We start from the raw sequence: 26,116 nt of genomic DNA, 5'->3' as shown, positions 1-26,116 counted from the left end.
CCTCCGCCGCGTCTGTCCGTCTGTATGTCTGTATCTTCGCGACTATTACTCTCGCTAAACTACTGAACGGATTTTCATGCTGCAGTACCTATCAATATAGTAATTCTTGAAGATAGTTTAGGTGTATAATTACTATCTGTACGAAGCCGGGGCGGTTCGCGCTACTCACATCTATTTCAATTCATTATTTGGTATGTTGCCTATTTTCGCGAAATTCAAAATTGTTGTTGTATTGTATTTAAGCTGGCATATTATTTATAGACTAACTAGTTATGTTACTAAACTCTGCAACTATTTTTATATCAAAGTGTGAAAGTGTTTATATAAAAGTCTTATTTTTATATAAATTTGACATTTAATCCGTCCAGATGCAGAATGCCGTGCAGTGAACCCTACTATATTTGTTGAATATATAAAATTTACTTAGTAATTATTGCAAATGTTCTAAAAGATTTTAAAATTGTTATGATCCTGAATTCAAATATATTATATACCATTTAGTATATATAGCTTACATTTATGTAAATCGAGTATTTTTTATAAGTTGTCACTCGGCCCGATTCGAAGAATGATTAAGACACGATAAGATCTTTAAAAGATCGATAACTAAATGAAATGTCAAAATTGACGTTTATGTCGACTCCGCTATCATCCGAATAAGATCTATCCACGATATTTCTAACGTCAAAGTGACATTGGTTGCCCGAATCGAGCTGATTCTGTCAATTATACGACAAACAAACGATATCTAAATGAGAACTTATCTAAACCAGAACTTATCGTTATCGTATCGCATTCTTCGAATCGGGTCGTCTGTTTTGATTTTCAATATATCACCACCACCCACTTACCACCATAAAAAACGTAACATGGAACAAACCGATTAATATTGTATCAACATTTATAAAATGCTCTCATAAATGTTTCATAACTGTTTATATAAATATCTGTCTGTCCGTTAATACGATCCAGATGGCTTTAAGGTCGCCTCTACAACCAATACAATCATCCATTCATCAGATATATCTGATACGTGATAATCAATGTGTATACGCAGTGCAGTAAAAACTACACGCAAGTTAATGAAGTGTAAATTATTCACTTTATGCATATGTGCACGCATTCATACCGTATGCAATGTAATATTACAGGATTCGTTACTTCATTCATCATTTTTAAAACAATACGAATACATTTCGCGAATACCGTAAAATAAGTTACTGTAAAAAAAAAAATGTGACACGCTTTTTTTTTATATATATATATACGTCGTCGGTGGCAAACAAGCATACGGCCCGCCTGATGGTAAGCAGTCTCCGTAGCCTATGTACGCCTGCAACTCCAGAGGAGTTACTTGCGCGTTGCCGTCCCTTAACCCGCCCGCCCCCCTCGATGAGCTCTGGCAACCTTACTCACCGGCAGGAACACAACACTATGAGTAGGGTCTAGTGTTATTTGGCTTCTATTTTCTGTAAGGTGGAGGTACTTCCCCAAATGGGCTCTGCTCTAGATCTGGAATGACATCCACTGGCTGTGCCCTACCACACAAAGCCAGATGACATTCACAATGCCCATACCTCTCTTTTGAACGTAGTTTAAGGACGTACCTGGGTCGGGCTTTTATTCCTGACTTTACTTCTGTCTATTCGAGACCTCTCTAATGAGGCCAAACACGATGAGTTTGTGTTCTTCCATCAAGGAGATCTTTTGGCTATCTTTCGACTGCATCATCAGATCAACTCCATGTTGGAATATTATTGAATTGTCATCGGAATTATGGAAGTACTCCTAATTTCAACTGAATCAGATATCAGGAAGTGGCTCTAATTTAAGTTGCAAGATTGAAGTAAACATCCCAACTTTGCAGTGAAGTTAAATAAAAGTCTGTTTTTACATACATATCAGAAGCGCACTTTAATTGCAGTACTGAATTATTTTATTAGGAGATAAGATAAGATAATATTTTATCGTAAAGATGTTTAAAAAGTATTAACATGTTATTAATGTATAAAGGTATCAACAATTTTGTCCATTTCGAGCGTACAATATAGCTTTATTAGGTAGTAAATATAATGTCTAAGAAAGAATAATTATAAAATTTATAAAGCTGGTCTAGTCAGCCAATCTTTTAACATATGTTTAAATTGAACTCCATCCAACGACTTAATACTTTCAGGCAAGTGATTGTATATTTTTATATTCTTCCATTAACATTAGTGCTCTTATTTAAATTATAACTTGAAGGGCGGACTGTGATATGTCATATCTGTATTGAGATCGTATATTTTCCTTAGAATTACATTATTTAATAAATATGTCGTTGTATTCTTTAACAAATAAACAAATCACATGTCAAGGTCAATATTTTATTATATAGGAGTAGAATACTTAAGGAACTTTGAGTGCCTATAATTTCCTTTATGTCATCATACTGGCGCCATCTACCGCAACCGAAATCAACAACGGTATGATAACAACCTAGCCTGCCTAGAGCATATTGTATATTTGAAAAAATATAGAGGGAAGGTCTTTCTAAGATGGGATCCTGTACTATAGAAGGAATCTCGTGTAAAAACGTGGTAATGGTACGTCGCATGTCGATAATAAGGTTTTAATTCCTTGATTATATTTTAATCACGGGTTGGTTAGGGTAACGCGTGAATCTATTTAATTAATAAACAATCTGTTACGAGGCAACTTTCTATTGTTATGCGTGTTACACAAATGGTTATGATATGATACACAAATAACGAGGGGCTACTGCGGACCACGTTCGACGTGTTGCCTCTCTGTCACGCTTACGATTTACAAGTGCGACAGAGAAGCAACACGTCGAACGTGGTTCGCGGATAGGGATTGCAATCCGGTCCGGCGGATCCGGTAATCCGGCCGGATCCGGTACTTTTCAGGAGCTACCGGATCCGGTAAAAATCACCGGATCCGGACCGGATCCGGTATAATAAAAAAACGCCTACATACAGCACGCGCTGTGCGTTTCAGATGAGGAAAAGGCAACGGTTACGAGGTATGAAGTTGAACAGAACAAAAAACGAATGAAAAAGTTTAAATTTAGTAAGTTAAAAATATATTTATTATGACGATGACTGGGAACAGAAGAGTATTTCTTCTTCTTTCATGTTGGTGGCACGATATGACGATTACATAAATACTGTAATAGAAGGAAAAATGAAAGGATGGAGATGCCATGGAAGGCATTTGTAATTTATGCTAAAGAGAAGGTTAACGTCGTGTCATAATGTTGTGATAGGAGATTAACCGACTACAGTTGGGCTCATCAATATGTGTGAATGAAGAATATATGATAATATTGATAATCTTTTGTTTTCTCCGATATATGTATATATATGATAAAATATAGATTCTTTTCTATTCAAATTTAAGAGAATCTTTTGTCTTTACAATTTCATCCAATCTTATGCAATTTCCTTCATCTCCTGGTACATGCTACTCTACGTCTAGCCAATTCTTTATTTGATCTATGTAACTTTTCTTAGGGAGTCCCTTTCCGCGATGGTTTTCAATCATACATTCTATTATTTTTCGCATGAGATCGTCGTGTCGTGTGTTGTTCCTAATAATTTGACCAATATACTTTTCCATAAATTAAAAAAAAGGACAATTTTTTAAGTCATACAGTCTACTACTTTTTCGGACAAATAAATAAGAGCAAGATAATACTAGAGCGCATTTATTTAATATCATAATTAGTTAAAAGTAAAATATCTTCGTTAAAAGTAATAAATAATAGTAAGCGTAGGAGTTTAAAATAGAGTTCCGGTTACTCTGGTTATAATATTAGCGGAAAATCGTTGAGCATTAGACTTTTTGTCGAGTAGCAGTACTGAGAGTTCCGCTACTCGATGCAAGATGTCGACTACGAAAATAATAAGCGTTTTGGTACCAAAACTGATGTATGGAGTGAGCACTCTATGTACTTCTTATTTCTCTATGCTAGAATGGATGTCAACGTTAGAGTTTGTGAGGAAAGAGAAGAGTCGTGGAATGTATGGGGCCCAATACATTCCACGACTTCTCTTTCCGAACAGACTCTACAAAGAATTCAATCAAAGAACAGTTACGAAAACTTGTCCTTTCAAGGAGCTCCAATTCTCACCCCACATCCCATCATCAGGTTTTGGATACTAATCAAATTTATAGTTGTAAACGAAAATTTGAGCACTTTAGAATGGTTAAATATAATAAATTACCGATTTAAAATTTTGTTTTTAAAATGATATTGACATTGTGACACTTTTTACTACCAAGTTCTATTTTATTGTTAAGAAGTTATTTATTAACTTCAAATTATAGATTTAGGAATACGTATTACGCAAAAAACTAGAAAAATATGTCATTTAATTAACTTTTATATTCCTATACCAAACCGGATCCGGTCCGGCCGGATCCGGCCGGACTACGGCCAAAATCCGTCCGGATCCGGCCGGATTGAAAACCAATCCGGTTTGCAATCCCTATTCGCGGAGAACATTCAAAGCGAAACCATAATCAGATTGCTTAGCATGCCTTGACTTCAAAAAATGGAGGAGTATGTTGTTGTTATTGTATTTTATTACCCGTTATGAGGTTGTATTCCCATTTGTCCTCGCCAGGCATAGATGGGAATAGATGCTGCCTATAAGTCTCCGCCCTATGTATGGCGGCGATCACGTGGGGTGGGGGACAAATAGGAATACACCGTTTTGAGAAGAATTGCGAAACAAAATACAACTAGACAGGATAACTAAGATACATACATATATCTCTCGATATAATTTACAAGAATGTGGATCATGTGGAAATCGTATCAAAGAATATTTCCTATAAGATTGCGCTTAGCTAAGGCTAACCACTGCTTCCTATTCTATGACCTCGAGTCATCATGATATAATGTCGTTGCAGGTTTTCCTCTGCTCCTGTTTTGAGATCCTCTTACGAGTTACGACCTCGATGTTTTATTTAGCGAAGGCAAATACAATACAGTGTTCACCGTCCACAATTCACATGTTTAATATCAGTAAATCGCTAGTATTGCATTATGCAATACGTAGCGTGAATAACTCCGGTTGACTATTCCACGACAGTGACGTGTAGGTTTTGTGGGAACGGAGTGGGGTACTTAGAAAAGATAGGACTATGTAAATATTATTAAAATAACCTTTTTTTATAAGCGGTCAGGGGCACAGGACAAGACATTGTGCATTGGACAGGACCAGAAAGCGTTACAGAGGATAGGCCTTTGCCCAACAGTGGGACACATTTAAGTATAAGCTAGTAAAAAAATGTGTGTATAAAACAGACAGCAACCACTCATCAAGACTTGAGCCTCCAGGCGTCGCTATAATGGAAAGTACAAGCTTACTTATCCGTCTAACTTGGACCTTATATCATTGCAACAAGGCATACGAACTGCCAATTAAAACATGTGTGTATTTAACAGAGATTCGCCCATTAATCTCACCCTAACCGGTGATTAGCCGAGATTGCCCCTCATTCATTAACATGCACGTGTTGCATGCAGTTTTCACTTTATACGGGTGATGATAACTTAGGGGAATATGGAGTTTCTCTGTAGCACAGAATATGTAGCACAATAAGCACCAGGAGTAGCGTATATGCAACTACGTACCAAAAGTTTCTGTTGTCCTCGAATACTTTTCAGAATAGAAATATATGTATCTCGATAGTTCTGGGTCAAAAGTATCTGCAATAGTTGAATTGATGTATATACGAGTAGATCGTGTCATTCACGATGACGCGTGCCTTGACTCGCATTGTCATGACATTACAGGTTAGATTTGACAAATCTGCGCGTGATCCTGGTCCACGGTTCGTAGATGACACGGACTATATACAGACTCTTTTTAGTAGTAGTAGTAGTAGTAAAACACTTTATTGTACAAAAAGAAACATAAAACAGGAAAGAACACACATCATTTGTACAAATGTCAACTTATCCCTTTCAGGGATCTCTTCTAGTTAACCTTTGAGTAATTGAGGAAGACTTGGAGAACGGTAGACATCAAAAATGTACTAAACGGCATAAAAGAAAATATTTCATTTCCTAAAAGATAGGTAAACCTTTAAGCCCTATAATCTACAATATATAAATGGGATATGAAATAAAACAAATATGTAAATAGTTATACATATATAATACATATATACAAAACTACCTAACCGCACACATCTTTTTGATTTTTTTATACTACGTCGGTGGCAAACAAGCATACGGCCTGCCTGATGGTAAGCAGTATCCGTAGCCTATGTACGCCTGCAACTCCAGAGGAGTTACATGCGCGTTGCCGACCCTAACCCCCTCCCACCCTCGTTGATTAAGTTCCGCCCGAAAGCCACAACATTTTTAAATTCGCCTTTAGCGATGCGACCGATTAATCAGAATCAGAAACTGTCTGACACTCTGCTTTTGATGCTGACTGTACTAGGTACGTACAGAATACTCACTGTCAACAAGATCGATCTTGGACAGCCGAAGGCTGCTCAGGTGCTCGGAGCAATCCCGAGAGCAACCGTACAAAATGAGAGATATACTCAACCTCGTACCACTGTTAGTTATATAATAAATATTACTACTAATTTTCTGTATTAGCAAGATAAAGGAATTCAATGTTGATCATTGAAAGGCGATGGGAAAATCACCAGCTGCATATATGTTGGTTTTGAATAACTACTCCAAATTTAAATTCTTTTCTATGACACCATTTCCACGCAAGATTAAACATTTTCTTCTCTCCTCTAATTCTTTAGACACGTACTTTTACCAACATAACAAAAGATACAAACAAGCTCTCTGCAAAGTTCGGTCCAAAATACGGGCTTCGCACAGTTCTGCTAACTATCATACAAATAGTACAAATATAGGTACACCTTCGTTTGTTTACAGGGACGATTCTAATTGGTTGCGAGAGCGGGAAAACCATTGTAAGATGACCTCTAGATACTTTAACTTTTTTGTGGTGAGAGATGATCAACCATGCTTGTATTTATCTGAACTACGTTCCTGCTAATAGTTATGAACATTGGGTAAATCCACTCAAGATAGACCAACGACGTGAAACACAAACATGAAAAGTGTAACCTTAGTTGTAACTAATCCTGAGGGTCACGGGCCCTGCGCTCTGAGCATACGTTTCGTGGCCAAAACGTAAGATTTATTTATTATTTATTTTTTTAAACTTTATTGCACGATAAAAATAAGTACAAATGGCGCGCTTAATGCCTTAAGGCATTCTCTAAGAGATCACACTTCGCTCTGTTGAAATCAAATTCGTTATAGTTTTTCACCGTGATGTCCTGATGTCTATTTAGATAGTAAAGAAGAAATGTCACTTTTAACAGTTGATAGCTGATACTTATCCATTACAAATTAATATCTCAATAGACCTCCGTGTTGTACTGTTGTGTGTAGACGTAAACCATTGCAACAACTCACTTGCACCCATCCCTTGGCTTGGCTAGCAAATGAAATTACACTCGTGTTGAAACAGAACTTGCTTTACAATTACAAATGAAGCCTCAGAATCAGAAGCCCTTTACATTATGCAATGGCTTGCATGTAGAATCATGTTGCTAATCGAATAATCTAAAGGCAGAGAGAGACGGGCACGGACAGCAATGCAACATTACATTAGGTACTTGAAGATTGATGACACCAACCCATGTCATGTTGTTGCTACGAAAAAGAAATTGTAAAATAATTAATATATCCCTATTAATATTAATTATTATTATAAATGCGGAAGTAACAACTTTTCGATGAGGTACCAGACATACAGACAGACGTATGTAGTCTGGTACTTCGTAGAAAAAAATAAGATAATTTGAGGCCCGAGAAAAGACATAGGATATTAATTTTTATCAATAATAATTATCATCCCACGCAGACGAAATCACAGGCAGGCGCTAGTGTAATCATAATTTATTAATATTTTTACATTTTACTTAGGTACAGCCTTTAAAGTTTATTCCGTTAATTTTGTGTAACTGTTTAATTGTAATTAAATAAATTACTCTATGATGATCAGCTATCTCAAATAATTGAATTTTCCATTGTCCACAGGTAAGATATGGAGAGATATTGATATGGGAGTGAAAGAACTCCGAGACGTTCCGTAAAAAATACCCTCAACAAGCTACAGACGATCTGGTGAAGATTATATGTAGATGTAAAATAGAAACACGATAGAAACAGATGAGAACCATTAAGTCGAGGATCATCTCACTAGTATCAAAATGAATTTGAAGATTCTACACTTAGTGTAATAGTGTACTAAATGCGTCTGTAAAAACACGGAATGTCACCGTATACCCTAAAAATGTGCCTAAAAATCTTCTAAGTTACGAAAACGTACCTATGCAATTATCGTAACTCAACGGAAAACTACGTAGGTACATTTTTTTGGCCTAAAAAAGGCTACAAAATAAAAATTGGCCCTAACATGGAACGTTATTAACTATCCGTTAGCAGTATGGGGTTCTTCAAAAAAGAAGTGTACAGGTTTTTAAAGGGTCGGCAACGCGCATGTAATGCTTTTGGTGTTGCAGGCGTCCATAGGCTATGGTGACTGCTTACCATCAGGCGGATCGTATGCTTGTTTGCCACCGTCGAGGTATAAAAAAAAAACTCCTTTGAATTTAGTAAGGTGCGCTCCAACTTTAGCCAGCTAAAGTGAATCGTACATCTTATGCTTAGATACGTTCTTTCATTAGAGTCAAGCTTGACTTTTGAGCGTTGGTGCTCTTGTGCAATGTTTAACTTAACATTCACTGAGACTAGCATTTAGCAACTTGCAGCCATTATACAGCCTATGTAAGTAGTCAGTATCGTCGACACCGCTGAATGATGGTCGTGAGCATCGCGTAAGATCGATCACCACGCTTTCTGAAGTATCCAGACGGGATAATCTGATTGATTTTGTGGTGTAGACGTAAAAATAAAATTTACTCGGATCCTATCGTCCCACTTGCTTCGGTTATAAGATTGTGATTTTCGGATCTAATGAAATCTCTCGAACGACTTGTACCTATGTCGAATCGGTGCAAATTATACCTATTTCGTCGACTATTAGGTACTTATTGATACTACTGATGTACGATTCCCACCGACCGGCCGGAACGCATCTTAAGTATGTCTATACATTACGTATGGCAGAGGCGATGGAATGCGTTCGGAGCCGTCCACGTCCACGATCAGCCGACCGGCTTGCTGCCATACAAATGTGCAATGCGCTCCTACTCCGCTCGTTCGTTAGGAATCGTACTTTACGAGTAAATACGAGTAAGTATTTATTTGTTCGACATGGAATTCAGATAAGTAACTACAAACAGTCTAAACCTTCTTTTTTGAAGTCTCGCAAAAGTAACAAGCGGTTGAAAACAAATAGCTACCCTCGCCCGGGGGTATAATTACAATGTACCCAGTTCGAGTGTATAAACTAGACGGTAACCGCTTGAAGATCATTGGAAAAGATTATCCTGTGTACTGCCGGTATCGTATTCTGTACACTTTAGAACCAAGAACAGATTCTTTAAAAAACGTGAAAATTAACAGTTTTGAATGATTTACGATTAGTTTCATTTAATATCGGCCCGGATATTTTATTATTTTCGAGCTATCGATATTTCGATCACCATTGTTACCAGTGAACAATAGTGACAATAGTTGCCTATTCTCGGTCTCGGCAAGAATCTCGGCCCATTTTGGCCGAGAGCCAAGACCGAGAACTCGGCTCGATTTTTGGCCGAGAATGCCGAGACCGAAACCGACATCTCGGTCGGACCTTAAACAATACAAGGTGCATGTAACTGCATTGAAATATCGGGTGTTCGAAAATAATACAATAGATAATCTTTACTGGCACACCAGTCACCACAGTAAACGATACAGGTTAAAGCAAACAAAAAAGATACCTAGAGACGGACAAATAAGCGGTCTTATCGCTAAAGGGAAAGAGCAATCTCTTTCAGACAAGCTTTACAACAATAACACAAGTAGTATGTAGGTAGTAATGAATTTGCAAGTGTCCATAAGCTGTGATAAGTGCCTAAGACGGGCTGCATAGTTGCCAATGTTGCCATCGACGTAGTATAAAAAATCGTTTGCGACCAAATATATTCATTAGTTTCTCAGCGACAAATCAACGCCTAAACTTACTAACTGAACTAAAAATAAACTTTGGGATTGAGTATTAACTGTCCACTTGCCACAAGGTTCTTCAAACTGTGTCAGTCTTTTGAATTCGCTTCTTTACCGTGGGCGAACCGGCCTGTGTTTCATTCCAAGTGGAGGACACTTAGGAACAAGTCAAACTTGCAACTTCCCCAGCGAACAGAGGACCCGAGATGTCAATCTGACGATTTTTTTGATGATTAGTATGCAAATGTGCAGACGAATTGTCTGATGGTAAGCAAATTACCATCGCCCATGGACACGTGCAACACTAGACGGGTAACAAGTGCGTTGCCTGCCTTTAAGATGGGAGTACGCTCTTCTTGAAGGGCGTATCGGTCTGGAAATACCGCGACAGTTCATTCATAGTAGTTTCCATTGACGCAATTTCAATGAATGCCTTATTATTTTTGGGACTTTCAAAAATATCACGTAGATAAAACGATCAATCGGTTGCTTCAAAGATCTAAATGGGATTCAATAATCATTTCCGTCATTTGCCTTCACGTACCTGCCATTGACCATCGCTTCGATATGCCTATGCCCTCGGTGTGAACGAGTACTTTAGACGAAGATTGGCTACTGCAGCCACATGTGGGTGCAAGAGCGGGCGGACCAGCTTATTTCCCGCACCTAACGAATATAATGCACTCGCTGTGGTCGAAATCGGCTAGGATAAGAGAGAGAGATGAGGTTGTAAAGGATCAATACGTAAAATTGACAATTGCAATTGATCTTTTTCGTCCCGGACCGGTTCTAGTGCGCTTCCAGATTCAAAAGTTGTCATATTGTAACCACGAACATCTAAATTCGAAATTTTATATCCCTCTATCGCTCGATGCAAGAGCAGCAAGAGCGACGGAGAGGTAAATATACGAAACTGCTGTTCACAGCACCCCAGGGTGTATTGCCATGTGTCCCCGCCTCATGAATGGCGGCGGTCACGAGGGACGGAAACAAATGAGAACACACCCACCCCAGATCTCAATCCCAAAAATTGGTTATTCTGAGCGCTCGCCTCGTTTCGTTCTGTAACAACGGTGAATACAAATTTTGGCCCACGCTGAGTTTTTCATCCCACTATTACAATCATTCTATAATTTGAAGTGTATTCGTTTCGTTTAGTACCTTGTGAATCGGCTCTTAAAACTTTGTAGAACACAGTTCACACTAGTTCACAGTTATAAAAAAAACAATTTGTTGTAGCCTTTTGCTTTCGAAAATTATAAAACATACATAACGAATTTAGAATCGAGTCAGTAGACCAACATTGCGCTTTTAAAAATGATAAAACAATGATGCCGTTAGTAAAAAAAACGAGCATCTCCAAGCAATGTCATTCATATTTCCGAGTTTCTGAACGCATCTTTTCCTAGAACTAACACCAAATTATACGTGCAGCCGTTGAACCGGTACCTGGCTCTTGTGAACAAAAACTTAAGGGTGATTTTAACTTGGATTTGTGTTATTACATTGCAAATGTGGTCAGCAGAGGAAATTGCCGCCATGTCTTTTAGCAGAGTGCAAATTAGAGGCTCGAAGTAATAAATTGCGGAATCCAAGAAGATTAATCATAAAAATGACATGGTTATGGTAGTGCAATTTGTTCGTCTTAATTTTTACAGTAATAAAATAATTGCGCGGTCCATCATAGATAAACGAGATTTTATACTTTAGTTGGTAGTAAAAACTTTACGAGTTACTTTCTGAATTTGATGGAGTTACTGATCTCAATGCTAGATTGTTAATTTGTTTTCATCACACTTGCTCGAAAAAATCTTATTTCATGCAGGTATACTGAAGGACAAAGGCATGTATTGTTCCCGCGGGAGTTATGGATTGTAAAAATAAAACTATAACTAGCTTTTTAAAATTGTGTCACTAATTCATACGAAGCAAGTAGTTATAAATGAGTTTTACTTTAAAAATGGTGACGTTTATAATTTAGTTTTATTGTTTATGTTAAATTACATAATTTGATTAATTTAATAGCCGTTTAAAATATTTTTGCTCCGTCTATCTGTGCCTTCCATGCCTAACCTGTCAAAGAATGACAATATGGCGGACGAATTTTTGAAATGTCACCGTATTTAAGAATCATTTCGCTTAAAAAATTTTTTTTTTCGCAAATGTGATGAAAAAATTGTGTGTAACTCGGGGGGTAAGAATATTCGGATGGTAAGCAGTCTTCGTAGCCTATGGATGCCTGCAACTCCAGAGGAGTTACATGCGCGTTGCCGACCCTAATAACCCTCCCTCCCCTCGTTGAGCTCTGGCAACCTGCAACCTCACCGGCAGGAACACAACAGTAATAGGGCTAGTGTTACTTCCCCAGTTGGGCGCTGCTCTAGATCTGGAATGACATCCGCTGTGCTGTTCCCTACTACACGAAGCTAGACGACATTCACAATGCCCATACCTCTCTTGTGGACGTAGTTTAAGGACGTACCCGGGTCCAAATCAAATCAAATCTAAAGACCTCGTTTGCAAAAACCTACAACTTAATGTCTATTTTTCAGTACTTTATTTTAAAGCTCTATAAAATCTAATTTCTTCTTGAGACTTTTCTAATGTGCCTTCAGGTCATCATCCGATTGTATCTGTTAACGTCGTAGTTTAAATTCGGAACAACTTTGGGGAGATGTATGACACCATATTGAGATAGAGAAAAGAAAACCATTACATCTAACAATAGTAACAATGTGCCATAGACTTCACACGCTGAGACCGTATCCGTATAATACGCATGCAGCATATCAATGCTTACGCCTACCATTTCAAGCTTACACCAAACATAATGACGAATAACGCTGTAACTAAACGCAACACAATAAAATCATCACTAACGAGCTACACGTATAAAAGCAACAATATCTATTGCGATAACTTTGAACCCATAATCAACATTGACGCCGTATTAGACCATCAATCCACCTTAATTTTCATTGTTATGACTTTCTCCATCCATATTTGAAAATGGAACTTTCGTTTCGAAATTCCAAATTCAAGTTCAATGACAGATGACGCAACGAAAGTGACAGCTTATTTTTTTTAAACCGTTTACGGATAAACTTTCATCACCTGTCGGAGTTGAGCGGACGATTTTGTTTTTCTTTTTAATTGCTTTCACTCGATTTTTATGGCAACATTGCAATTATCGTGAGTTTAATGCGTAATAAAAATAAAAGCGAAGGTCTGAGAAAGCGTAACCAACATGCCAAATAAAGGGGAGTAATGGTTTATAAGTAAAAAAATATATTTTTAATAAAATTGTTTCATATTTAAACAAAAAACTTATCTTTTTTCGCTTATTATTATGATAGTAATTGAGATCAAATCAACCTTATTATTCAAAGTTAGACATATAAAAATATCTACTCAACATCGGCAAGAGTAGACAAACATTCGCATATACTCATATAGCGTAAACTAAAATATTTAACTTCTTAATTTAAATACTCTTTTTATTGTGTTTGCACTACGAATAACAATAATAGTACCGACTTTGGCTTACACGTAAAATAAGTAATAACATATCAATTTTGCGACAGCTATACAGAATATGGCCATTTTGTTGGCATTAAATAGTTTTCAACTAAATCTATCAGTCTAAAATCATGTTAAGTACTAAGGTCTTCAACAGGAACTGTATAAAGGCATTTCGGTTATATTCTTTAATAAATTTCCATTAACACTTACATAATAATTAAGTCTTAAATCTCAGTCAGCTTTTTTTAAACTTTATATCAACACTTAAATAATAATTAAGTCTCAACTTTCAATCAACTTGTAATAGACATAAAAACCAATAGGTAGGTAGGTACTTTTATTTGGAAACTACTGTAAATTGTATTTACTTAAATTGATATTATTGAATACAATTTGTCCCCGTCGAGAAATTTTTGGTTCGGGCAATATTAAAAGAATGTCATCTAAATGCTTCATAGTACATGCAGATGTCAACTCTTGGGTAGAAAAATACGAATCCTGTATTAAATTTCGATTCTTTCACTTTCCTCACGAATTTGATTTCGGGGACGTTACCTTTCATAGTTATTACTTTTCCTACAAAATGCTTTACACTCTTTTTGGTTACGAACTTTGCCAAAACCCAGGAGCCTGTATTTAATTTCTTATCGTCCTCTATGAGATACCCAATATCAGAAATTCCGAAAGGTATCGGCGGTTCTATATTTTCTTCTTCTTGTTGTAAATACGCCGCGATATAATCGTCCATTGTCCCATATTCGGAATCATCCGTAATCTAATCTACTTATTGACTTTCCTCCAAATTGTTAAAGCCATTTCCGAAAAACCAAACACAAGAAAATATTTAAATTTGGAAACAATTAAGTAATGTCATCCACCAATTAATGTGGTACTACAAATTTAACAACCCTAGGTGTAGGCGAAATTTGGCAATAAGACGGACGCAAACTACCCTCACCAATGTTTTATCCACTTGTGACTTCTAAACGTAAGCTAGCCATTAAATACTAGTTTCATTTGAAAAACAAATAGTTATAGGATATAATCATCTAAAAAGTTTAACATTACCTGGTCCGTATCACTGTTTAAAACTTAAGTTAAAACACTGGATTAAAAAACGTCTCGTCGGTGTCGCGAAAAAACCTCACTGAACGTCAACTGTGTGAAGTTAGCCGCAGGTTGTTCGAAGAATGTTGACACCCATAAAAAATACTTTGTATTTAGCAGTTTTATGTAAGGCTTCCATTAGAAACATTTTGTTAATGGCAACTAATGTCAAACTAGGCGAAAATAGGTAGCACAGGCGAAGATAAGAAACTCGACGGTAATAAAAATAAAAGCGAAGGTCTGAGAAAGCATTTTGTGTAACACCTGTTTCTTTACGTGAAACACGTTTTAGTACATTGTGCAACGAGGGGGGGTAAGTGAAATTTCGGATACGAGGGTGGTAATTCCCGACAGCCGCAGGCTGGAGGGAATTAAAGACCCGAGTTTGCAATATTCTTACCCCCGGAGTTACACACAATGTTTTTCATCACACTTGCGAAGAAAAAACTAAATTTTAAGCGAAATAATTCTTAAATACGGTGACATATCAAACGTTTGTCCGCAATTTTGTAATTTCTCGACAGGTTAGGCATCGAAGGCACAGACCTATTTGGCATTCAGCCACAATTGAAAATTATGTAAAAATATTATAAACGGCTGTTAAATTAATCAAATTAAATAATTTTAAACATAAACAAAAATATTAAATTACAAACGTCAGTTGTATGTGTAACTTGGTTTGTATGAATAAGTGACATAATTTAAGAAAAAAGCTAGGGAGTTATAGCTTTTTTTTCACAATCCATAGCTCCCGCGGGAACAAAATAGGCCTTTGTCCTTCAGTACACCTGCATGCAATAAGATCTTTTTCGAGCAAGTGTGATGAAAAATATTTTTTGGTAGCCAAATGGTTCTTGCGTATGTTTTTGTTTAAAACATACGTTCGTGGCGTGGGTTTCAATGCCTATTAGTCTGTATATAGGTATAGCCGCCCAGCAACATATGAAACCGCCTTCCATTTTCGAACCTTATTTCAAACAAAACAAATTGCACTGCATTTTGTCTTGGTAGGTTTTGCTTTGTAGGTGGCTACAAGAATGAATACTAGGCACTTGCCTTCAAGGCTGTTTTGTATAATTGTATACAGTAATTTTTGTGCTGACAATACTAATATTTTACTGATAAATTCAAGTGTTGTGCAACTTTACTTGAAGGCGTATAAAACAAGTAGGAGTAACCAACTTATGTACCCAAGTCAGCACATTAGCTCTATAGAAAAGTAGATACTTCTGTTAGGGCATTTACTACAGTACCTACAATCCAAGTTGCGTATCATTTAGGCAAGTTGTTTTAAAATGAGAGTGTAATTTAGATTGTAGATGCGGCGCCGGCTAAATAGCTCCGTGTGACTCTTAAGAGGGTAGAATAGCTTTTTGAATTTAATGAAATAACGGTAATTTTTTATGAAATTCCATTTCGGGGGGAAACGTTTTCCACTAACTAAATCTTAACAAATCCCGCCGTCGCCGGCCTTAGCTCAAAAAAACCCTCGTGTGATAGGACCTACTTATTATACTGTGTGATCTGGGGGCCTACCGCGAAAACCGAAATTAGCAAATTGCGGGGATCTTTCTCTTTTACTCTCACTAAGACGTAATTAGAGTGACAGAGAAAAATGCCCGCAGTTGACGAATTACGATTTTCCCGGTAGCCGCCCAGACATTTTAACGCCGATTGAGAGATTTTTTGTTGGATAGACCGACCGTTGTATTCTTTTAGTGAATTTATGAACGATTAATAGAGTTTGACAATCCTCTACAGGAGATACTATCATGACCTTGTTTTTAAATCCTATAGTATCCTGTAATTATTTAATTTTTAAAATTGATACGTTATTGATTATGTTTTTGTATATCTGTTTTGACGATCATAATATGAATTCTTGTAGATTGACAAGCCTGCAATTTATAATGTAATCTGTATTATAAAATAAATAAATCTAAAACTAAATCACTTTGATTTTGATGTCGATCGCTTCAGCATAATATATTCTAGGTTTATAGGTTTCGTTTTTTTTCAATTTTTTTTTTGTTGTGCAAATTTAAAAAAAAGGAAATCCTATAAACCTAGTTTTTCCTTGTGTCAATAACATAATAAAAAATCATGGAGAATGGAAAATATTTAGAAGTGGAAAAACGTTTTCTCTTTTTGTATGGTCGATCACGTGCACTTCCCTCTTAACGACGGATTGTTGAATTTATGTTTATGTTTTGTTTGGAATTTCTGTTATTCCGCGTCATTTTTACGAGATTTTATTTCTTATCGTAATCAATTAAAGACAAATAAAAAAGTTACAGTATACGTATTTCATTTCTCATCACCCAGCTCTTAAATAAGTACTTAACATTCTTTGAATACTTGTAGTCCCATTGTCCATTATTTTTAAGTGCCTCAAACGACCTCAAAAAATATAAACGTTCACTCTTTAGTAATATAGTTATATTTGATAACTTTGTGTTAGTCACATAGTTGTAAAAAATATATAACTACACTAGTTGTAAAAAATGCATAAAATAGAAAAAAAATATATTTTCGCGTCACAAAATTATAGTTCAATATGAGTTCAAACGAAAATTGTCATGGCGATGGCGTATGTACGAGCGAAATAAGCTAGTACAGTCAAGGTATTAAATATCGACACGGACAAAGTGCCAAAAATATATATACACGAACTTATTGCCTATACTTAAAGGCAATGTATACGTATTTTTAGCACTTTGTCCGTGTATATATTTAATACCTTGACGGTATCTATTTTGTTGAGACTGCATCCGTGTAAATTTTAAAGGGTCATCATGGGCTCATCGTTACGTGTGTAAAAGCGTAGTAAACTTTCGTATATAAAAATACTTACAAGTTTAACAATTACATACATCAGTTGCTTTACTGTGCGACATATTTATAAGTTATGCAAACTATGGTAGTTGTGTTTTCTGGTTATAAAGTAAGTTATTTTTTCGATGGAACACTTCCCGAATTCCGATTGAGCTGAAAATTTTCATACATATGTAAGTCGGGTGACAATGCAAGATTATGGTACCATCGAGCTGATCTGATGATGGAGACAGGACTATAGGAACTACGCAACCTAATTGTGTTTGGGGGTTTTACAATTGTCTCGATAAGTATTAGTTGCCTGGGATAAAAAGTACAGCTAGCGATAAAAGCTTTTACTAAAAATGGTTGTTTAGAAAAAAAAACATATTATAAATATTACAAAACTTACAGCAGGCGTCTAAATTGGGTAACAAAATTTCTAAATTGACACATGGCTTTCACCAGAGATAATCAATGTCACAGAAATAGCTCAATAATCGCGTGGGCGTATTGAAAAGTAATTTATAACTCGCCATAGAAATTATGACGTTTGGGTGCATTTGCGGACCGTTACTGTCAACGTGATATACCATTGTAAATAAAATGTCCGCTTTCACTGATACTGGTATTACGGAGAAATCCCTATTGGGTGAGATGAAAACTTTAAAAAAACTTCTAAAAGGAGTTTTCACAAAAAAAAAAGCGTTTTTACAAGCTTTTATTTAGTTTCACCTGTCCCGTTCTCTGTCGGTCTGTAAACAAACCTTGCAAGTTAAATTTGCCCCACTTTCCGGTTTCCAATGAAGCTGAAAATTTGCATATATATGTAAGTCGGGCGACAATGCAATATTATGGTACCATCGAGCTGATCTGATGATGGAGACAGGACTTTTAATTGAGATAATTGTTTTTTTTTTCTGTATAGGAGTGATAGGCAGCTTCTTACGGACCCGTTTTTTATATTTTCCTGCATCAGTCCGTCACCTGCTGGAATTGTTAATGTTTTTTGTCTGTTTCATTCTTCTCCTTTAATAGACTTTTGATTTGAACCCAATAATCGTTGAGAGAACGGCACTGCAGGACGTTTGATCTTACTCTGCTCTTTGGCAATTACCAAATGCGAATTTTTTTACGAAGGAAATTGTATGATTTTCGACTAGGTTTAGAATTAAATAACGCAAATTTTCGATTACCTAACCTTCGTACGACGAACTGAACTGACTTTCGTCGTAGATCGTTCCACTTTAGCCGCATATGAACCACAGTTTTTACGATAAATATGACAGGCATGCTTCGTTTTTTCGAATTCTATTAGCAATCTTTCTGATGGGCCTAGGTGACTTGCTCCTAGAGGTCTGCCGCTTCGAGGCCTCTGTTCAAAAAACACTATACTAAATTAGTTATTTATTATGAAATGCGCGAAACTTTGAGGTAATTTTAAGTGTTTCGAAACCAAGCATATAGAATGTTACCAATTTTCTTCCTATTTGGAAAATACCAATATTCAGTGATCTTTTCTATTTACCGGTGTATATTAGAATATATATATTATAATAATAAGACTTTTGATCGCGGTAATAAAATCATAGTCATCTTGCTTGGAATGGACAAAATTACAGCCGTTGGTTTTTATAGTTTTATTTCGGTACAGGCCTTAACCTACTGTAACAGACGTCCAGTTATATACTTATATTTTTAAATCTATACCAAATATGCCTATTGCTTGACCAGTTTAATTTGCGAATTTTGATTAAAAAACATCATTTACTTTTTTCTGTGTCTCAGAGGATTAAACTAATTGACGTTATCGTGTTATGAGTAGGTTTAAATTAAACGGAAACTCGACTCTATTGTCAATGTGGTAAGAATTAGTTTGTTTTTGTCTCATTAAAAAAACTAGGCCGCCTGAGTTAAATGTATTTAAGTATTTAATGTTTTGCTAGAGAGGAACTTAAGGAGAAGCTGTTTGATATTTAATTTTACAGTAGGTACATATGTTCCTATTTTATCGCACTAGTGCGATAATTAGCACATTACGTAGCTATGTCGAAAATGTAAAGGGCCATATGTACTGTATAACGGTGTACGATACATGTGCGAATAGATAATTCGCAACGAGTGGCGAAAAATAAAACATGACCGAAGGGAGAGCGATTTTTTATTTTTCGCACTTGTATCGTATCGTATTATGATTATGTAAATCGTTTGTAGAATTCATACAAATACAATGTAACATTTAAAATGTTGGCAAGGACTCGAGTCTCCAAGTCCTCCCAGCTTGTTTTTTTTTTATATTTTTGGGGCATTTTCCAGATTTGTGCCTGCGTCTAAACTCCATCAAATCATACTAAATGTATGAAAAGTTTAACAGAGTTGAGGCTGACCGCAGTCATATAATTTGAGAACAACCCTTTTAGATGATTTATTTTTAGACCAGCGGTTGAACAAAAATGGGTTTCGATAATATTAAAGTTTTTTCTTTTTTGATATGTCATTGGGAGTATGTTAAATAATACTTTGGTAAAAAGTTAGAAATTTTAAGGTTGAGCTTTCGGTTATATTTAAATATTTTAATTTTTGCTAATAACTAAGTAAATATAGAATTAAAGTTACAGAAAACTTTAGCATATCGAATAACACTTCAATTTATGTACAATTTTCAGTTTTTAGAAATCTGGAACAGCTGCTTTCTGGTAAACGTAAAAACACGAGTTATTTTGTAAATATAGAATTAGAGTTGCTGATATTGCAAAATTACGATATTATCGATCAACTTAGTATTCTAGTAAAAAGTTAGACATGTAGACAATGTGCTTGTCTAGATATTGATTTCAGGTTAAGCAGTATAGCTAATATTGAATTAAAGTTTGTAGAGTTAATAATAATCGATCATCAACAATGATCTCAGTTACTAAACAAAAATTTAGAAATATAAAATCACGGCGACACTCATTACTGATATGTATGCATTCCTTGCTTATATAAATACGTTACGTTTCAAACGCGCGCAAGTTTGCGCGCGCCGCGCGCTGTGGCAGGAGGCAGCGAACAACGGTAGTGGGGAGCGGGGTGCCCTTGACTGCGTCTACGGTCCATCATAAAAATTCCTAAAGCGTGTTTTAAATTAATAGCAATAGAAAATTGTTATTTTGTTGTTACTATAATAGGTATTGCCCGCGGTTTCGTTCACGTAGAATTCGTTATCGCGTTACATGAATATTATTTATTTATTTAAACTTTATTGCACAAACAAAAAAAACACAAATGGCGGACTTAATGCCAAAAGGCATTCTCTACCAGTCAACCATTGGGTCAAATAGAAACAAAAAAAACACATTCTCATACAGATGACCACCCTTCCTTGTACCATTTTAAAAGCCAGTTGCAGCTTTTCTTTCCCGATTTTTTTCAGATGTTTGGACTTGGTATTTTCCTCGCGATAGTTATTTGTTTTAAGGGGAATGTTGTCGTTAACCGCTAATGCTAATATTGATAACCGATAGTTATATAGAGATACGTTATAAGGTATATGCACCCTCATGTTATTTATTTCTGATAAGAAATAAATGTAAGACAAAATTCACAGTGACACATTTCAAGTAGGTTGCCTTGTAAGATTGCGTACGGATAGTTTTTTTGTTTGTTATTTCATCGTATGATATATCAAATGAAAGCTTATTTGAAAGTTGCCGTATTAAAAAAGTTGGTCCAGTTAATGGTCGCCTAGATTAACCGATTTTTATATAAAATGTAGGCAACCATGGACTGGACCAACTTGTTAAAAAGGCAACCTAGTACAGTTAGTAATATAGTACCTGGGCGACCGAGCTTTGCTCGGTTATAACTATTTATTGTAATATGGTGGTGATAATCTACATAAACTTAAAAAGTAAAATGTGAACTGACAATTATTATTATTTACAATCGATTTTAACCTTACAGCACTTGTCACAGAGTAACGCCATCTATTGTCGATTTCTCTTATTACATAAGTCATTTTTTTTACTAAATTAAACTTGTGTAAAACAATAAAAATTAAAACATTATATATAAACTTGAACATATAAAAAAAACAAAAGTTAGTCACCGGGCGAGATTCGAACCCGTAACACTCGTTTAGCAGTCCGCGTCTTAACCCGCTGGACCAGACGGACAGTGGCCGGCAACACGAAATTAGTCACGATATTCTGCGTCGAAAGAATAACGCATGAAAACTCGAAAACACGCGTTTTCCCAAACATAAGACTAATCTAGATAGATTGTATACCCCCAAAAACCCCTATATACCAAATTTCAGCGAAATCGTTAGAGCCGTTTCCGAGATTACAGAAATATACAGGGTGATTCATGAGACGTGAGCAGGACTAAGCCTACACAATCAGTAAATGTTAATGAACCGTTCACCATCATATTTAAGTAAAACAATCTCGCTTTATTTCTGTTATTTAACTTTTTGGGAAGGACAAATTTGATAATCTACAATCATGGACACCCTACAACACTTAATTAAGAAAGATAAAACCTCTTTAACCGTTATGACAGCAGTTTGATTATGAAGAAAACAAAATGTCACACTTGAGTGAGATACGATTTTTCAAAAGTAACCAGACTCCGATGACATTCAATTTGTCACTTGTTATGGATAAAACAAATAGGGTGACCATACATGGTGTAAATAAATTATAACATTTTTTTTTGAACAGTAAAAAATAAAAGAACGTTAATCTCACAAATACTGGTACGAAACAGTTGCTTATAACTTACTGAATGCTCAAGCTTGATCCTGCTCACGTCTCCTGAATCACCCTGTATATATATATATATATATATACAAGAATTGCTCGTTTAAAGGTATAAGATAAAATAACTTTTCTTTTGATATATCATGTGACGTTTTCGTTTACACAGTAAAAGCACAGTGTAAAAAGTAACAGTGGGCCGACGCCTTTGATGTTTGCGTAAATGCCGACACCGCTCAAGGTCTCCGTACCTACCTAGGGTTATCACAGACTTACACAACTGCCCAAAAGAGGATGGAAATGTTTTTAGTTTTCATGTTGTATGATGTATGTGTACTAATTTTACAAATGACGTCCATTTTGGAAATAAAGATGGCGTACGTCACTTTTTTGAAAAAGTCGTCATGGGTGTTGTTTTCTGGGTTTTTAGGGGTGTGGATTTCAAAAATGGCATCTATTTTGAAAATAAATATGGCGGACGCTACTTTTTGAAATGGGTGTCGATGTGTGTAACCGTGATATCAACCACCTTTAATTCTAAAATGGTCTCTATTTTTGAAATCTGCACCAACAAGAACCGCCAAAATTGACGTCATTTTTGTAATTGGAACCCCGAGGAACCTCGGAGATGACACCCATATCGATTTTTAAGAAAAATTAATATCCGCCATCTTGGATTTCAAAATAGACGTCATTTTCGTAATCGGAATCCCGAGGAACCTCGGATATGACACCCATATCGACTTTTAAGAAAAAATAATTTCCGCCATCTTGGATTTCAAAATGAACGTCATTTTCGTAATCGGATCCCCGAGGAACCTCGGAGATGACACCCATATCGATTTTTAAGAAAAATTAATGTCCGCCATCTTGGATTTCAAAATGAACGTCATTTTCGTAATCGGAACCCCGAGGAACCTCGGAGATGACACCCATATCGATTTTTAAGAAAAATTAATGTCCGCCATCTTGGATTTCAAAATAGACGTCATTTTCGTAATCGGAATCCCGAGGAACCTCGGATATGACACCCATATCGACTTAAGAAAAAATAATTTCCGCCACCTTGGATTTCAAAATGAACGTCATTTTCATAATCGGATCCCCGAGGAACCTCGGAGATGACACCCATATCGATTTTTAAGAAAAAATAATGTTCGCCATCTTGGATTGCAAAATGGACGTCATTTTCGTAATCGGAACCTCGAAGAACCTCGGAGATGACACCCATACCGATTTTTAAGAAAAATGAATGTCCGCCATCTTGGGTTCCATAATGGATGTCATTTTCGTAATCGGCACCCTGAGGACTTTCAAAAATAATGAAAACATCAAATACTACATGATACATATACAAACAGAAGCAAGAAACAATTTCTTGCTTTTTAAAGTCTTAAACTACTCATAATTTCTTAAAATAAGTTATAAAACATGTCCGCCATTTTGAATTTGAAAATTGATATCATAATTATGATATATTTTTGTTTACACTGAGACAAATAATTAGCACATGTCGTATGAAATATTTTAATTGTGTGTTTTTATTTATTTATTTTTATATTACGTCGGTGGCAAACAAGCATACGGCCTGCCTGATGGTAAGCAGTATCCGTAGCCTATGTACGCCTGCAACTCCAGAGGAGTTACATGCGCGTTGCCGACCCTAACACCCTCCCACCCCTCGTTGAGCTCTGGCAACCTTACTCACCGGCAGGAACACAACACTATGAGTAGGGTCTAGTGTTATTTGGCTGCGATTTTCTGTAAGGTGGAGGTACTTCCCCAGTTGGGTTCTGCTCTAGATCTGGAATGACATCCGCTGTGCTGTGCCCTACCACACAGAGCCAGATGACATTTACAATGCCCATACCTCTCTTATAATGCCTGTGCTAAAAATGTGATTGCGAACTACCTGCAATAACTATACAGTACCTGGGCGACCGAGCTTTGCTCGGTTATAACTAACTATTTATTGTAATATGGTGGTGTATAGGTGATAATCTTAACTACATTCTTTTACTAAATTAAACTTGTCTAAAACAATAAAAATTAAAAAATTATATATAAAATTGAACATATAAAAAAAAAACAAAAGTTAGTCACCAGGCGAGATTCGAACCCGTAACACTCGTTTAGCAGTCCGCGTCTTAACCAGCTGGACCAGACGGACAGTGGCCGGCAAAACGAAATAAGCGACCATATTCTGCGTCGAAAGAAAAACGCATGAAAACTCGAAAACACGCGTTTTCCCAAACATAAGACTAATCTAGATCGATTGTTTACCCCCAAAAACCCCCATATACCAAATTTCAGCAAAATCGTTAGAGCCGTTTCCGAGATTCCGGAAATATATATATATACAAGAATTGCTCGTTTAAAGGTATAAGATAATTAGGCATTAAAACACTCGTGTGATCTTTTTAAGAAACTCACTTCGTTCGTTTCCTAAGCCCACACTCGTGTATTTTAATGCCTTTTATTATGTAGCAGTAACATAAACTACTAATATATGTTGAAAGTAAGTACAGGCGGCTGACACAATGGTAACAAAAGACAAAAGTTTTGAAAATGTAATTTTCATCATCGTCACTTGGCTGTACATTTGAGGGCCTATCGCGAACCACGTTCGACGTGTTACCTCTCTGTCGCACTTGTAAATTCGTACGTAAGTATGACAGGGAGGCAACACGTCGAATGTGGTTCGCGGTAAGCCCTCTGATGCCACCTCCATTAGTCTTTTGTACGCCGGTATAGCCTTCGACTCAATGTATAATCTACACTTTTTATGGAAACGTAGTTCCTCCTTCCCGTAGAAATATTTAACTTTCCCATCACCAAGAAAGATTATTTGCTCGCAGTTATTAGCTGCTCAATTCCTCGTTTTTTCTCTGTTACTAAGTCAGTACAGTACACATATCAAACATTTTTCACTCATTTTGAAGTCATAATAACTTTTATTCTATAATTAAATTCATGTAATGTCCGCATCTAATTTATGTGCACGATAAACAAACAAATGAATGATTTGAAAGAAAAGACAAACAGCGCTTGCGAAGCTGAGCGGGGGGCGCGGGCGGGGCGAGGTATCTATCGCTCACTAGGTCGGCTACGATAGGCTCCCGGGCGCCGAGCCGACATGTTGACGGACCAGCGCGGCGTGGTTATGAATTTCGCGCTTTTTTAAGTTGATTTTACTATAACAATGCAAGCTACACACAGATATTTCTTACTTTCCATAAAATGGCTGCATATATTATTTTATAGTAATAGACTTATCTCTACGGACTTTAATTCAATATTAGATCTTACAGGACAAAAAACGCATATTAATTGTAAAGCACATATCCTATTCTTCAAATTTTTTGCCTTGCCTATTAACTTAAGAATTTAGATATGATATTGTGGATTTTTCAAACTTTAATTCAATATTGACAAAATAATAAGCTAATTTGAGTTTGACAAAGTAGCACGTTGATTTTTTTTCTAAAAATTTGATAGCATAAAGGCTCATACATATTATAAAAGACGATGCTTAAATTTTGTACTTTAATTCAATATTCAAAATTCATCAATAAAAATACATAAATACCTTATTTATATCTAACGCTCGTTCTAAATTTTCTTCATATATTACAAATATGCTTAAAAATATGTCCCATACCAGATAAACATCACTTTTCACTCTTTAGAATTATCGAAACTTATAGGGCAAAAATCCGGTCCCACTATTGGTCTATTTATATTCATTTTCATTATT

General features: G+C 36.1%; 1 protein-coding gene and 1 long non-coding RNA gene across 2 annotated transcripts in view; both read left to right on the top strand.

Moving 5' to 3' along the window:
- The window catches only part of LOC133531004 (uncharacterized), a 195,460-nt gene that overhangs the window by 33,271 nt on the left and 136,073 nt on the right, over positions 1 to 26,116 (top strand). The window lies entirely within an intron of this gene.
- On the top strand, positions 12,725 to 15,341 carry LOC133531163 (uncharacterized). The gene is made up of 2 exons (XR_009801487.1): positions 12,725 to 13,400; positions 15,042 to 15,341. It is a non-coding gene; the product is annotated as an uncharacterized LOC133531163 (long non-coding RNA).

The sequence above is a fragment of the Cydia pomonella genome, chromosome 24 (assembly GCF_033807575.1).
Source record: "Cydia pomonella isolate Wapato2018A chromosome 24, ilCydPomo1, whole genome shotgun sequence".
NCBI lineage: Eukaryota > Metazoa > Arthropoda > Insecta > Lepidoptera > Tortricidae > Cydia > Cydia pomonella.
The sequence above is the reverse complement of the archived record's forward strand: the minus strand, read 5'-3'. Positions and strand labels throughout refer to the sequence as shown.